The sequence below is a fragment of the Callospermophilus lateralis genome, chromosome 4 (assembly GCF_048772815.1).
Source record: "Callospermophilus lateralis isolate mCalLat2 chromosome 4, mCalLat2.hap1, whole genome shotgun sequence".
Taxonomy (NCBI): domain Eukaryota; kingdom Metazoa; phylum Chordata; class Mammalia; order Rodentia; family Sciuridae; genus Callospermophilus; species Callospermophilus lateralis.
This window is the reverse complement of record NC_135308.1, coordinates 91,023,952-91,041,426: the sequence shown is the minus strand read 5'-3', so window position 1 is coordinate 91,041,426 and position 17,475 is coordinate 91,023,952. Positions and strand designations below refer to the sequence as shown.

General features: G+C 35.2%; 1 protein-coding gene across 12 annotated transcripts in view; it reads left to right on the top strand.

Moving 5' to 3' along the window:
• The window catches only part of Sox5 (SRY-box transcription factor 5), a 967,314-nt gene that overhangs the window by 324,985 nt on the left and 624,854 nt on the right, over positions 1 to 17,475 (top strand). For all 12 annotated transcript variants that reach the window (XM_076854205.1, XM_076854204.1, XM_076854203.1 and 9 more), the window contains one exon: positions 1,647 to 1,713. The gene's annotated coding sequence lies outside the window, so the exon portion shown is untranslated. The remainder of the gene's footprint in view (positions 1 to 1,646; positions 1,714 to 17,475) is intronic.

Below are 17,475 nucleotides of genomic sequence, written 5' to 3'. Positions count from 1 at the left end.
GTTCATTGCTAGTGTATAGAAATGCAGTTGTTATTTGCATATTGATCAAGTACTCTGAACCATACTGAACTTGGTCATTAGTTCTTGCAGTGTTTTGGTGAATATAAAGATTTGTACATAAAAATAATGTTGTCTATAAATAGAGGTGGTTGTATTTCTTCCTTCAAGAATTTTGATGATTTTACTTCCTTTTCTTTCCAGTGAACTTGACTGAGACCTCTAGAGAGTGTTGACTAAAAATGGTTCCAGCAGGCCTCCTTGTCTTGTTTCTGATCTGGGGGAAAGCAATCAGCTTTTCCTATTAAGTATTATCATTAAGCTTTTCATAATGCATTTTAATAGGTTGAGGAAGTTTCTTACTCTGGCTACTTTTGCCAATCGCTTTTTTTTTTTTTTAAGTTGTAGATGGACGCAATGTTTTTATTTTATTTATTTATTTTTATGTGGTGCTGCAGATTGAACCAGGGCCTCACACATGCTAGGCGAGCACTCTACCACTGAGCCACAACCCCAGCCCTTTGTCAATCATTTTTATGAAGAAAGGTTGTTGGATTTGATCAAATGTTTCTCAGAATCCATTGAGATGATTGTATGAGTATATCCTTTATTAATATGGTATTGTATTATTTGATATTTAAATATTAAACCAGCATTGCATTCCTGGGATAATCCCACTTAGTTAAAGGATGTAATTCTTTGTACCCTTTTATGTACCTTAAAACAACTTAGGTACTCCAGAAATCACAAAACCATTGAGGCTCTTTGAAATGAAAAGTCTTATAAAATAATTAAAAGACATACAAGTCACCTGGTCCTACAGTCCTGTAAATCTGTGTGCAGTTTAGTATGCTAGAGAAGTATCTAAGAAGTGGTATTCCACAGTACAACTTAATGCCATGCTTTGCTAAATGCAAGTAGATACAAATTTAATAAATTTTAGTGCTCATTAGAATGCTTTCCCTAAACTACATATAATTCTGTATTTTAAGAATAATTTCAAGTTGATTCTCATGGACTATGACAATGGTTGTAGTTGACTATCTCAATAAAATTAACAGCAGGATCACCATAGGCTACATACATATGTGTATGATTGCATTCATGTATATACACAGAGACATGTACATAATTCAATAATATAAAAAAATTAAATGATTTAATTTCTGTGAATTCAGACTAAATTCTGAATTCATATTAAAAAAATAGCTCATATTTTTATATTTCAACCCTCCATATAGTTTGAAATATCATTAATAAATGTTTGGTTTTACAACCACAAAAATGGGATTCTAATTAGAATAAGTTATATATTCCATGTACGTATAATATATCAAAATACACTCTACTGTCATGTATATATAGAAAGAATAAATAAAAATATTCAAGAAAATAAGTAAATGAATGTTTGTTTTTTTGTTGTTGTTTGGTTATTCATTCATCAAAAATTAACTGGCACAGTCCTATGAGTGACGCTGTATGGCAATGAATCTAGTCTAATAAACAAACCATTTTGTTGTCAAATTAATATGTCTTCTAAATTTTTGTAGTAAAAGTTTTCTTCAACTCTCTTTGTGATGTTTAATTTTTTAATTGGAAAATTTTGGATTGACTTTAATATTCCTCCCTTCTTTTTTTCTTTTTTTTAGCATTGCAAGAAGTAGATAATACCAAGGACACCAGGAGTGGGAGAGATTGGACTGGAAGACTCAACAGGTCAGAAAACTGGCATTTTTATTTGTTGGTTTTTTATTTTGGCATAAATTCTACAGTTCTTAAATCTCTTGCAAGTTGTATTTCTTATATGTGCTTACTTGGGATGTCTGGAGTTTGGCAAAACGTGACTCACACTCTTATATCATAAGTCCAGCCTTTGGGTATCCTCTTTTTAGGATTTAAATATGCAAAATTATTTGAATAAACTTTTAAAAATAGAAGAAAACATTTAACCTCATAATATACATATAGATATCTTGATTTCTGTTAAACCTTATATAAGCTGTTTTAAATTGAAGACTGTTTGATGAATTTCCCATAATCAGATTCTTAAAATATATCAACCATCCATAGTGAGTGATTGCAGTGGGAGGGCACTTGGGTTATAAAACCAAATTTCCTTTTTTTTTTTTTTCCCTGCTGTATTCTTTGCACTAATGCTCACTTCAAAAATCTCTTGATACTCTTTGAAGTCCATCTGTTTGCTAACAATAATTTTAGCTGTTGAATGTTGACTGTCATGTATAAAATAAGGCTTACTTAAAAGAGACAATTTCTGTATACACAGACCCTGAAGTCGAAGGGTCTCCCAGGAGCAAATTATTGGGAGAAGATGGCAGCTCTCCTCAGTGAGTGGAGGCCATGTTGCCCTTTGCCCTGGGTGATGCCTGGAGTATGTGTGATGACTTTTCATTTATCTCCTGGTTCTCTCTGTTGTCTTAAACAGTGATTTCAACTCTCAATACTATTGTCTGGCTACTTACAGAAGACTTGGGGAATCTCTTCCTTTCTGCTATTCTCCAGCATTACCACTTCTGTAACTCCCCAAAGTCTGTCTTAGCTCCTCCACATTCAGGTCTCCTATACAGAAGCTATCTGTAGGTCCTACAGTTTTCCTCACACAGAGATCAGTGCCTTTGTCCTTCAGTCTGATTGGACTTCATGTAAATGACTCACTTAAACAGAATGTGGGCTTAAAATTCTTCTGCATGGATGCTCCCCAGACTTTGTTACTTTTTAGCATTAGTATCAGGGATGAGACACATTTTGTTGGCATGTACCTTGACCGAATATTACCCTTTAGTTTAAGAAAATATAATTTCAAGTATATCTTGATGTACTGCGGATGCTCAAGTCTACTCTTCAAGTAGGTAAGAAGTTTGAAAAAACTGTGTTCAAAATGATTTTCCCATGCAACTAGGTTTGTAAGTGGGTTTGTGCTGATTCTTGCAGAGTTGAGAACCACTTCTGAGGGATACTTTCATAAAGAGTTTTCTGATAATAAGCATCTCAAATTTTTAAGTTTATAAATATCACTGAACTAAACATTAAAACCAAATAAACTGAAGCCAAATGTGGTAAGGGTGCTTGGCATTCAGCTGTTATGTAAATATGGCCCTTAGATATAGTTGTTATCTGAGATTTTCCTGTGGAAGCAAAATGAAGAAGGTGGAGACAAATATCTCATGGATCACTAAAGTCTGAAGAGGTAGAAAGAGCCTCAGTTCAGTCCACTTATTCTACACACCTAAATTACCACCCAGTGTCATAGGAAACTCTAGTAACAACTAAATTGATTCTTGATGTAATGCAGACCAAGACATTATTCTCATGATCATGGAATGCAAACCGTTCTGTACACATTTTGAATGTGCATACAAGCACCTTCTGATTTGCCACCTTCATCGATTTATAATTGCGTAAAGAATATAATTGATTCTACTGTTTTGCTTTGGATTGTACTGATATTTGAAAAAAAAATTAAGAGTTTAAAAATTTTTTTTCTAAAGTCATTTCTGGAAAAAATTTCCTAGACAAAAAGATGATTATTCATTCATTCATTTATTCACATAAGGAAAGTTCTACTCTTGTAGGGATTCAATTCCAGTGAAAGAAAGAATAAAGTGAAGATTTTGATATAAACGTCAATGTGGATAAATACTAAACAAGGAAAAAAATGCAGGCTAAATAAGGAACACAGGGAGACTATTTCAGATACACTAAGGAAGGCCTCTTTGATGAATGGAATGAGAGAGGGAGCCTTTTAGATAAGTGGGGGAAGAAAGATTTAATGGGAGAGCAAATGTGAGGTGTGAGCTTGCGGTGTTGAAGAAATGGCAAGGAGTCAAGGTTGGAAGAGAGTGAGGAGCAAACAGGTGGGAGATGAACCTGGGGACAGTGATGTACCTCCATGAAGAGGCTGGTAGACCGCAGTAAGGTCTTGACTATTATTCTCCCTGAGATAGGACTCTCGCTTAGAATTAAAGGGATTTTAGCAGAGGAGAGGCATGCTAAGTCACATGTCTTAAGCATTTTTCTGACCTATTGTTTGTATACAACAGTTTTAAAATTTCTCTTTATAGACAGAACATAAATAATAAATCAAAACATGCTTAAATTCACAATCAGGGCAACAGTTTCTAATCAAAATATTGACTGATAATTATGTTCAAGGAACTAATGTTAGATTAGTACAGCCATCTTTTCCTTTCCCATATCCTTAATTTGCAAAACTTTTGAAATTCTTTAGAATTTATTATGTTATTTGGCTTTTGATAATAAGTTGTTTCACAATAGGGATATTAATGATAATTATATGTATTTAAAAATTGTGTGCATTTGATGAGTTGCTTTGCTCATCTGAATTTCTCATTTGTTTGCCACTTATAATGTCAACCAAAACTACATAGCTTTGTGTTAAGTCCACAAACTGGTATGGAAATTTATCTTCTATTTGCAAGGGAAGATTTTAAAATTATGTTATATTTTTGTTATCATGTGGTCCATAGATTATTTGTTAGGAGGAAACATCAAGTAGTTTAAAAACAATGACAAATAATTTGGTAGGAATTAGAGAACATGTATTCTAGAAGCAGCTCTGAAACTTTTTAGTTGTGTGACTTAGGCCCTGTGTTTGTTACCAAATGACTGAATACACCAAATGAGCAGTTTTACTCTCATCTCTGTATTTCGATTACATTTGTTAAGCCATTATATCCATAGGTAAGGAATAGAAATTGGTTTTATTATTTTATTATTATTTATAAGGAGTGGTATATATTAGGGGGTAACTGTTTATCATACAAATGATAAAATAAGGGCACTGTTTCATAGTCATAGAGGATAATTTCCATGTTTATTTTCAGAAAAATTATCAGCTTAGAGAAGATATTACTGATACTTAGGAAGAGTTCTCATTTATACCATTATCATTCCTATTGTGTGATGAATCAAAGTAGTAACTGGAATTTGGAATGTGAAAGTTGCTTCTTTAAGCACTCTTGTCTCAGCAGTTTTAAACCACCAAAGCAGTTTTTTAAAATTGTTTTCAAAAATTTTAAATCTGTATATTAGAAACTTATTAAAGTTTTAGCTAATTATGTAAATTATTGGAAATTATGCATTTCTATTTCTATAGATTTCTGTTATGGAAAATTATATATTTCATATAGATATATACACATACATACACACACACAAACACACACATTTCTCTGTTTATGAATATTTAGTATCATTTTCCAGAAAATTCTTGTCTATTCTAAATTCTTCCCTTATTGGTCGTAGGAATAAAAATATGTTAAACTGAGAATGTAAAAAATAAATAAGTAAATAGCTCTTTGACATCATCTTTTGGAGAGGTTATGCTGGCCTCTACTTCATACACACTGAAAATCGCCCTTGAGTCTGGAATGACTCTAGACCCATCTGCCTCAGATCTCCATGCAGATTCTCCATCTCTCATGAGCACCAGTCCTCCCACCCATGCTTAATCCCACTTCTTCAGGTCACTCAGGGAACTCATCCTCCTCTCCAGCGTTTTCAACTTCTCCTTCTTGTCTGGGAACTTCAATTTTTTAAATATACTCAACTTTTCCATTTTGAATAACTAAAACCTTTCTTCTAATCTTACTTCTTTCTTCAGTTATGGCTGTTTTCTCCTTTTTACTCTTCCTCAACTTATATCAGACCCGATATTGCTCAGGTTATCAGTAACCTCGAACTCCCTAAATCTAATGGTACTTTTTAGTCATTATTTTATTGGGTCCTCAGGGTCCTTCAACTATATGAATGACTCCCCACCAACCCCACTTTGTTTTGAAAGATTCTGTTCCTTTTGCTTCTCACAGAAAATGAGTGTGTCTTCCTAATATTCTTTCAAATTGTTTTTGCTCATAGGATGTACTAAATAAATTTGGTTTGAAGAGCTGTAACCAAATGATCATAATATGACATACATTGTCGTAAAGGGTATAAAAGGACTGCACAGGTAAAAGGTGAGGAACTCAGGGTTCATGGAAAAGAGAAAGTTCCATAGTCATCTAGTGGTTGAATTGAAACTTTCAGAATGCATATGATTTTGCTCATCAGATGTGTACACTGGGAAGATTGTCAAGTATGAATTTAAGGTTCTAGTTTTTTGAGAGCCTCACTGGGTTTGAGTAAGTTTGGATTCTGTTGACGGTACACAAAAGTGACTGTAAACTGGGCCCAATGCAGAAAAGATTTTGAATTTCTATGCTAAATGTTTGCCTTAATTCAACAAGATTTGGAAAGCCACTTGAAATATTTGTTTTGGAAAAATGAGGTGGTATTTAGGGCTGCACCTTAAATTAATTACTTAATGTGATGTAAACAAGAGGTTGATAAAAGGAGAGAGGCTATAAGAGGGAAGGTGGGCGACTAATCCAATCATAAGAATTGGCAAAGAAGTCAGAACTAAAATGTTAACATGTGGGATAGATATGAGCAAAATTTGAAGATGGACTCAATAGGGTTGATGATGTTAAAGAATGATAAAGAATGATTTTCAATCCCAAGTAACTGAATTAAAGGCTATGCCATTCACAGATAAATAATTTTTTTAAAAAGTAGCATTCATTGATTTATTCAGTTTCAGGCACAGGAATGAATTGTTTTGAGAGTCTTTACATTTGAGGTACCAGTATTAATATAGTAAGGAAATACTCCAGGTCAGTGTTGCTGGAACCTGGCATGGAACTGAGGATGAAGCTTTGTGAATTGAAACTTGTTGGCGACTGTTTCCTTCATAGTGGAGGAAAGGCTATCCACCCTGAGGGAACTCTCTGAAAGACCAGGGGACTGAATGTCATATGGACTTTGGAAGAAGATTATGTGGAACAGTGAAAAGAAAAGAAACTGAAGTTTGGATTGTGGTTCTGCTGCTTTACAAACTGTCTGGTCCTATTGTAGGCTCTGGTTTATTCATTCACTCATTTATTTATTTCTAATTTCTGCACAGGGCCTGCCTGAGTGGCTTGTGAACAGTAAGCACTAAACACAGGCTTTATTGGCTCACTAAAATATAATCACTTCGAGATTATGGCACTTTTTTAAAAATCATTTTTTCAATAAAATGACTTTTTATTGAAAATCATTTTTGTATTCATTCATTCATAAATATATTCTTACTGTTAATTGAAAGAACTCTATTATATGCCTAGCAATTCCTCCATCTCATTTCTGAATAACATTTTCGTGGGCTCAATTTGGCATATTATTCTGTTTCTTACTGGAAAAAGACTGACTTTGATCTTGTCTGTGGAATCATGCCATCCACAACTCAGAATAAGCCTCCTCTTCCTCAAGTTGTTTGGAGTGGGTTTAAAAAGGAAGTGGCGGGAAATACTACCTTTACTTGTACAATAATAGCAAAGACTCACTATTCTGGTTTTCTTTAGATACATGTAGTAAAATATCTAACTCATGGATCATTTGAATCATCCTCTTTAACAGTAGTTAGACGCTCTGATGTTACAAAGATCTGCCAGACGTAACTACTGTCATATGACTACTGAGAACTTTTTGGACAGAAGTGCAAGTTAGAAGAGGGGAGCCCCATCCCTGAATGCTTCATGAGAGCTTGCCTGAGGTGTCCCCAGGAACGGGAGCTGACACAGGTGTTCAGCACAGTTGCTTACCGCTTCCCATCAAGAAGGATGGGGGGTTCTTAGCACTGCTGGTTTGTGGCACTCAGCATATTTGGCAAGCAGTCAGCCCTGGCTGTGGATTTCCCTGGGGAAAATAAAAGCCACAGGGAAGTCATCAGCATGACCTTCTGCTGGGTAGTTGGCACACAGTTGCTCCACAGGAAACCTTTCAGTTGTCATTTTCTGAACGGGTAGATATCAGGTGCTCATGGAGGCTCCCCATTCAAGGTGGAAGGTGGAGAAGGAAAAAAATATTGAGCAGAAGCTTACCAAATAATTCCCAGTCATGAAGCTTAACACCAACTGATATGTTGATAAAAGGGATTTGTGTGTGGGGGGGTGGGGGTTGAAAGGACGGATTTCTTTGGTTCTGTAAGCACAATTATAAGCTTTCCTATTTAAGTCTGACCCATCATATTGAAATGCTGTCACTAGTATCATTAGCAAGTAAAGTGTTGATAACATAGTCAAATGCACAGCAGAGTTCTGGCTCTTAAGTGTCTGGACTAACTCCCAATATTAGGAATAGGAGTCAAACTGCCATCACTTTTCCTGAGCTAACAGACGCCCTGCCATTAGCAGTCTGAAGGCAATTTTAATAAAATACATAGCACTGCTGAGTTGGTCTCAAAAGATAAATAAGCAATGCAGAAAAGAAGCTTTTGTTTAAAAGTAATTATTTAAACTATGCATTACAGGTAATTTTCTTTTACCAGTAAGGCAAATGCTATCAGAATTTCAATAATGATTTGGTGGCACTTATCTCAATAATGTGATATTGACATTTCTAAGAGTTAAAGCAATGCTTTATTTTCACTTATATACAAAATGAGGGCAAATTGGATCCAGGTATCGTGTGCATGTGTTATACAGTTAATATTACATTTTTGGGTGAATAGTGTTGTATTCTTGGACAGATTTATGGAAATGTAACAAGCTGGTGATAGAGTTCTGGGAACTGCAGACTCGACTTCCAAACACAGATTAGAACAGGAGGGCAAGGAACATCTTTTTATTTTTCCTTTGCTGTCAGAAAGGAAATCACATTTTGGTCTTTTAAAAACTCTTTTAATAGAATGCTTGTACATAAACCACAGTCACTAGGGTATAATAAATGTGTGTATGTATCAGAAGAGCCAAGGTTTGGTTTGCCAAGTGGTAAAAAACTCAGAAAGCTTTTAAATCTATTTGGAAACCATTAAAACCACCACCTTTTCTTTCCTTCTTAAGAGTGACACATTAGTAATGAAATCCTATATATAGAATTCACTCTGGCCTTACCTTAGGCACTGTGGGAATTTGCCTACTCAAGGATGATGCAAGTTCTGTTAGGAAGGTTCCTATTTTCCTATGCCATTAGGTGGGGAACAATGTGGCAGCATGCACTTTGGGATGAGGTAGTCCTCAGTTCAAATTCCAATTCTTATTTTTTTTTTTAATAGTCTATCAGGCAAGAAGTTTGCCTTCTCTAAGCTTTTGTTTCCTTGGCTACAAAATAGAGATAATAAAACAACCATCCTTATGTGATTGTTATGAAGGCGCAAAGAAATGATACATGGAAAACTTTTGGGATGGTGTCTGGTATTCAGAAAATGTTCATTTTCATCTTAAGTCATCAACAAAATTCTATCAGAGAAAGCTACATGTTGAGCATTATGCTTGAAGTTTAGAAAATTTTATTGACTGATATATGGTTGACACTTCAAAATGAAAAAAATCTAATGTAACACAGATATGTAAGTAGATGACTGAAGTTCCTGCATGACACTTACTGTAAAATGGGTAAGGATCTTAGGGACAGAAAGAAAGTTGAGCTTAATCTTGGCTGTGGGAAAAAATACTATAGAATCTTCTTGTTAAATTGTTAAGGCACTAAGCTATACATTTTCATTCTGAGCTGGGATAACAGAAGCCAACTAATTTTCTTTTAAGAGTGTTTTTCTCAGCTCCTTGTTATTTCTTTGCCTTTCACATTTTTATAAGTTTTCCGCTCATTGTTAGTGTATTTGGTTAGACAACATCTATAGGCCATGAAAGGAGGTAGATATTAATTAACCACTCAATGGATGCTCAGCATCTTTGCTAAAATAATTTGGGGGAGAGTTAAAAACATAGAATTTATTTTCATACATTGCTATTGGAATATAAACTGGCACAAGACTTTTGGATAAGAATTGTTGATATCTAACAGTCTGCATGGACACTTAACCCTTTGCCAATAATCTTACTTCTTGGAGCTCATTCTGAAGATAACACATTCAACAAGGTGAAAATTATAAGCCCTAGGTTATTCATTTGTGGCATTGTTTATAATTGTAAAATATTAAGAACTATCCCAATCTTCTTGTTGAGAGGAGTAGCTGAATACATTATGGCATTTTTGCAAGCAGTGAGAAAAAGAAAACAAAACAGATTTAATGATTTTGGGGCTATATTCTTAAGTGAAAAGAAGAGAAAAGTGAAAAAAAATATACACACATATGCATACATATATATATACATACATATGATAAATATACACATGTACATGCTTTCAGAAGCAAAAAAGATAAACTATATTCATGAAGTTGATGATGGCAAGGGTTGGACCTAGAAAATGGGAGTGGAGAGAATGGAAATAAGGTAGGAAAGATGATGGAGAATCACAATTAGCTGGATGTATTTTTTAAGTTTGTTTATTTATTTATTTATTTATTTATTTATTTATTTATTTATTTATTTTTGCTTAATTCTGCTTTATAGAATTGTGTAAATGTTTGTCATAATCAAAAAACAGATAAAATGAATTGGAGTGTTTAGAGATCCCCATGTGAGATACACACACATGCAAACTTCACTGTATTCATAGAAATTACAAAGGAAAGAGGTGAGAAAAAAAAAAAAAGTAACTCAAGTAACTTTACCAGTGATTGTACTTTTGATTCTAGATTAAGGAAAAACAAACAAACAACAACAACAACAACAACAAAAAAACCCAAAAGAATTGTTTTACTCTAATTAGAATATTTGTTTCTCATAAAATATGTGTTAATGATTCTTCTTCATACAGGTGTGAGATTTAGCATTTCTCAAAGTGTTTCCAGTGTATCCTTGGGTTGAAGAAAATGAGAGTCATGTTTCTCAATGTTCAAGGAGGAAAAATGACTAGAGTGAACCCTACAAGTGAACTTGTAGGGTTTGAGTTATTAATAAGAAAAAAATGTATATATCACAGATACACCGATTCACCAATAAAGAAATAGGGCTACATGTGTATGCATTTATATATTTCTAACTCTATCTTTTGAGAAGGCCTAGAAGCAATTACAACCCAATAATGATGAGCATACCTGGTACCTAGATCTTGGATTCTAAATACCATTCACCATTAAAAGAAACCAAGAATTCTTGTAGAAACGGATGATTCCAAGGCTTGAGCCAGAAGAGTACATGCTGAGAAGCTGGAACATCTTGTGGTGCCAAAAAGAAAGGAAGGACATAAAAGCTGATAGAAACATGTTGAAGGAATACAGGAGCCAACTTGAAGTGGTTCCCAATTGCCAAATCTGGGACATTGAGCAAGAAAATAATGCTAGTAATGGATTATATTCAATACAGCCCATAGTATTATGAAAAATGAATCAATAAATGAGAGATAAAGGAAAGTTCTTTTTAAATAGTAAAATACCACTTTATAAATATAGAAGAAATGATGGAAATAGAAGAATTATTGTTTGGTTTACTACTAAATTAGTAATTGTTTCAGGTAAGAATCATCAAATGAATGCTAAATTAGTGGATAAAAATATGATAAATATATTTACATAATGTCAGAATATCTTCTATGAAAATAATTACTAGTTACAAAAGGGAAAGTAGTAACTTCATAAGAAAACCTCGCAGACACAAGCTAAAACATGATCAAAGTTAACATTACCAGTAATGAGATACATCAGCATCATGTGTCTTTCAGATAATCCACTGAGAAAGGAATAAAAAATAATATCTGTCATGTTCTTATTAAAAATGCATAACATGCATTTGCATGAGAAGTACTAGACAACCCAAATTGAAGGACATACTACATATAAATGGATAGTACTCTTAAAAATTTTAAAGGTCATGAAAAACAAAGAAAGACTGAACAGTTATCTCAGATGGAAAGAGACTAAGATGACAACAAAATATGATCTAGGAAAAGGACATCAGTGGGACAGTTACCAAAATTTCAGCAAGAGTTTTAGATCAGCTAATAGTATGGTACCAGCATGGATCCCTTGGCTTTGATCTGTAAGATGTTAATGTGAGGGGAAGCTGGGTGAAGGATATGTGGGAGCTCTTTATACTATTTTTGAATTTTTTTGTTAAGTTTGAAATTATTGCAAAATGGAATGTTAAATTAAAAAGTAAAAATTAAAATGTATGCCTTAAGTAAGATATATGCATGTATTATCCATATTATCATAAAGGAGATAGTTTTTTATATACATGAAGGTGCTATCTCTAGACTTTAGGAAGAAAAAAATGCAATAGTGTGGCAGATATATACCATTGTGAACTGGGTCTTATTCTGTTAACTGTCTCTGTCACACATTGTGTAAGCCTTGAGGGTACTCACTATACTTTTATATTTTGCTAGTCTATTTTCCAATAAAATAGGAATAAGGATCTTAGCAAGATGGTTTCTCATTATTCACACCAATGGAGGAGAGCAGGGATGTAGTGTATAAAGCCCCAAAACAATAGTTTTAAGAATCATTCATGGGAAAATCAAGATTTAGTGCCAATGAAGAACCAAGTGTATACTGGTCAATGTAAAACCCCAAGTTAAAAAAAAATATTTCCATAGGGGAAAGCAGAACTAAAGTTGACTTCATGGCCATGTATAAAGATATCAGTAATCAAACAGAAGCTTTCTAGGAAATAAGGGGTTCAGTCAATTTTAGAAACAGATGAAGTTAGAAGCAAGGTCAGGATTCACACCTCCCATATCTTGATGGAACTGGTGATGTGGGGATAGCACTCATTAGTACTTTCTGACAACATTAAAGAAGGAGGGTAAGGGATCAATAGCAATTTTGAGTTGCACAGAGTTCTTTGTACCACAAACTTGTTTTCACATAAATTAATGGTTAAAAACTTTCATGTTCAGAATAGTTATCAGATTGTAGGCATAGAGGTTGACCTATATTTTATAGATAAGGAAACTCAAGAATACCTGTATTCTACATGTCTTTTATAGATGAGGAAACTCATGGTCAGAATACAAATTCATATTCTAGTAAATTATAGACAAATGATTTATATTGTAGACCATGGTGTTCACTTGAGTTCAGTTCATGAACCTCCTACTAGTGTCAGGGAACTCCCTAAAATTACATGAAATTTCTATGTATAAGATTATTCAGGTGTACTTTTTTTCTCCCCAAAGGGAAGGACACAAATTAACTGAATCCATCAGTTATTCAAGGGGTCTGAGACTTAAAATAGGATAAAATATAAATTTTTCTTTCCATACTAGTGCACAATATGGAGTGAAAACATTCCGCCAGACGTAGTAATATATAATTTTTACAGTGCACATACTCAAGAAGTGTCAGTATCAATAGCATTTAACAGAAAAATTGTGGGACTTGCCCAGAATCACAGAGTTAGCATCAGAAGTAAAACCATAACTCCAGCAGCCAGCAGACAGGAGAGAGGTTATCTCATTGATCATGTTCATGTTCTGAATTATCTTTTCATGCAGATGGTTCTCTGATAGGACAGCACTAACCAGGTAGCCTAGAGGTCCAGTTCTCCAGTAGGGTACCAGTTGAAAAGAGCAAATCCAAAGGATTGAGCAGCCACCAGTTTTGGCACACCACTGAAATACCAATTAGCAATTTGAGCCTAAGGATGATTTGAATAAAGTTCCGTGGATTGTTGGAGAATCTCAAAGGTGGTGATAGGGGCAAAAGTAAAATTACCTTACTTAGATAGAATGAAGATAGTTTTTAAATATGGCAGAGACCTTGGGGTGAATCTTCTGAGTGTATTGTCTCATCCAGCACCTGAATTACTCAGGGACATTAGTGAAGCATTCCTTCTGTGAAGAAACAGTGCATGCTTTTCTCCAAAGAAAAATTTGTATGATGTCAGAGTCTTTATATGGCTTTGCCCAAAAGATTTTAGTATTTGCAAAGACATCTGAATATTGCTCATATTTGGGAGCATTTTTATTGCTATGGCAGAGTGGATCAAATTTTTTCAAAAAACTAATTCTTTCACATTAGAATCAGAGAATCAGAGTCCCTTGTCCTTAATATATGTATGTATATTTGACTACCATACCCAGAATTTATGAAAGCCTTGCACTCACTATGTGTGTTAAACATCATATGCAATTTAAAATTAAATCACTAATGATGGAGCAATGCAGAATCTAAAACCTGGGATAATGCTTATCTAAGTCACTGATTTCGTAGACAAGAAACCAAAGCCTAGAGAGGTTAAATTTTTATGTCATTTTACACAGTTAATAAGTGACAGAGCCAGAAAAAGTATCCTGATTCTAGCCCAGTTTTCTTTCCACCATGGCATGGTGCCTCATGACACATATGAGATTAGAGCAAAACTGTATTTATTGAAATGCAGTAGAAGTGTTGTGGGACTTTTGGTGATGTTTTTTTAAAAGGAGTGGGGTCATTTATTTCTTGGGTTTTGTTGGTGTTTTGGCTTTACATTCTAAAATTAATAAATGCATAATATCCTTTCTTGATGTTAAATTAATAATGATCCATTGATTATTTTTTTCTCAGCTATCTGCCTATAGTTTAGAAATGGCCTCTTAGAAAAAAAATGCATGCATACCTTTGAGTTACCAGCACTGGAGCTGTAACCCACAAAGTGACTAATCTAAGAAATCACCTCTCTTGTTAGATGCACTGGATTGCAAGTGTCTTTCGATAGTGCAGCAGTGGTAGTGTAGGGATTTGCAACTGGCAGGCAGGAATTGAATTGCCATCATTTGGCTTTAGCAGGAGTTAGAGTCTTGTCTCCAACATAAGCATGAGCCAAGGTACTGTCTCCTTTTTTCTAATTTTAGTTGGAACCATTGGCACTGATCTTACCTAGACAGACTAGTGTTATTTCTACCCAGCACAATCTGCTGGGATGGGCTCTTTTCCAAGCCATTCAGTTGAACTTCTCCCCCTGATTTACCAAACAGAGATATGATTGGATGTGCAGGGCAGGAGCTTTCACCCTTTTCATTAGAAGTCATCCGTTCAGACATAGAGATTCTAAGTTTAATTGGTTCAATGTATGACTCAGAGAGAATTGGCTGTTATGACTGAAAATTGCAGCATGCTTTAATTGTGGGTCAGGAAGTAATTACTCCGACATTTTGGTGCTGGAACATGGATATTGATATGCTTAACTGCTCAAGGATGAGAGAGAAGGTGAGAAGTGCTGTCTACTTTTCAGTCCTCACCTATCTTGCTCTGGGGCAGACGAGTTGTAACGTAGTCCTGGCACAGTCTCCAGTCATAGCATTTGTCCCTGCTGGCGTCTTGTATGACCTCAGTCATAGCAGCCGTGCTGGGGCTCAGGTTGGGATCCCCTCACTGCAGTCCTCAGTGGGAGCTCATCAGGCCATCAATGTTGTCCCCACAACTAACTCATAGCATTGGGATGAAGAGGGGACAGCACAGCTTCTCTGACCTTGACCCTCTATGCAGGCATGGCTGCATTCTCCTCTCCGTATTTCAGTTTGCCATGGATGTCAGCAGGCTGCTGTTTCACTGAACGCCATGAGGGCAGCAGGCCAAAAGGCCTCTTTTTGCTTCGAGCCTAAACATCAAGGCTTTCTCTTATTCCCATCCCACCCCAACTTCATCACTGTGGATTTGCCCTGTGAGAGTCAGAGTTCAGGGTGACTGAATTAGCAATTAAAGTCTCTTCCTCTTAGGAGCCTTCCTTCTCCTTAAATGAGAAATGTCAGAAACATTCAAAATTTTTCGTGAAAACAGTGATTTTCCATATATCAAAGCACAGGATTATTCTCCCTGGTTCCTTAGGACCCAAATAAGAAAGGCTATACCTGGAATGAGGACATAAGCATATCGTGGTATTATTTCATACATCCTTATGCTGAGGTCCCAATGCTAAGCAGAAAAGACAGAGACTGCCCTCACGGAGCTCCCAGTGAGTTCACATGGATTTAGAAGTTTTTATTAATGTCCAGAATAAAAGATCCAAGACCCCCCCCCCAAAAAAAAAAAATAAAACTGACAAGTAGAGAGAGCCAGATAAACAACTACAGACTGTGTCTGTATTTTGTGAAAATGGGGTTGTAGCATGGGTACGGCTGGGCCAGTCATCTTTCTGCTATTTTAATAGATACTGAGGTAATAAACTTATGAAGAGGTTTGTTTGTCTCGTAAGTTTGGAGGTTCCAGTCCATCATCAGGAAGACCTATTGCTTTTAGGACAGTTGTGGGCTGTAGGGGAGTGTACAGAGGACCAAAAACCCCTCAGCTCATGGCAAACAAGTGAAGAGAAAAAGGGGGAGGAGCTTAGGATCTCACCATCCCCTTCAACCTCCAATGAACTTTATACTAGGCTCCACCTTTTTTGGGGGAGGGTGGGAGGAATATTGTATTTAGTTGTAGATGGACACAAGACCTTTATTTTATTTGTTTATTTATACATGGTGCTGAGGATCTAACCCAGGGGCCTCACACATGCAAGGCAAGTGCTCTACCACTAAGCCACACCCCCAGTCCCTTGGCTCCACCTCTTTAAGGTTCCACCAGCTCCCAATGGTGCCAAGCTGGGGACCACACCTTTACTACATGGAACTTTGGGTGATGCTGAAGATTCAAACTGTAGAAATAAACCAATGCTGAAAAACCAAAGGTTGAATGTTCTCTCTGATATGCGATGCTAATGCACAATAAGGAGGGGAAGGGGGAAGAATAAAATTTCATTGGATTAGACAAAGGTAATGAAGAGAAGGGAGCAGGTGCATAGGGGATGAGAACAGGAAAGACAGGATGAACTGGACATAACTTTCTTATGTTCATATAGGAGTACACACCAGTGTAACTCCACATCATACACAGCTACAAGAATGGGAAGTTATACTCCATGTATATATGATATGTCAAAATACATTCTACTGTCATGTATTACTAAAAAGAACAAAAAAATAATTTTTAAAAAAGATTCAAACTGTAGCTATCACATCCCAAAGGTCTGCTTGCAAAGAAAAAATCATTATCTAAGTGGAAAAGGTCGTTCATTTAAACCACAATTGTTGATTAGAATACTTTCTGTAAGAAGCAGTATGTTTTCAACTTCAACAGAGTAAAATTCCATTAACTTATTTATTTCTTTGTATCCTAAAGTTTTCTTAAAAAGCAGAGAGTGACATTTAAGCCATAAGAGAGGAAAAGTTTGGTTGAAGATTATAATAAAATATAAGGTGTGTCGGTTCTTCACATGATAGACCCTTTTTAAATAAAAACTTATCTTTATCTCCTCTACCACCTATTTCTCCATTTAGAAAATGTTAAATAACATTTTTCATGGAGTGTTATTTCAATAAGGTACTTTACAGTATGATGATGAACAGGAATATTAACTCAATGTTACTCTCATTTTGTACAAAGTTATTTTATCATGTCATTGTAAATGTGATTTCTATATATTATTTGGATCAAAACTTGATCTTCAAATGCTTTATGTATAAGGACCATGTGCTTCACAGCAGGTAGCACAAATCTGGGCACAAACCAAATAAATACTTATTAGTAGTTTTATATATGCAGAATATATAAGCAAATAG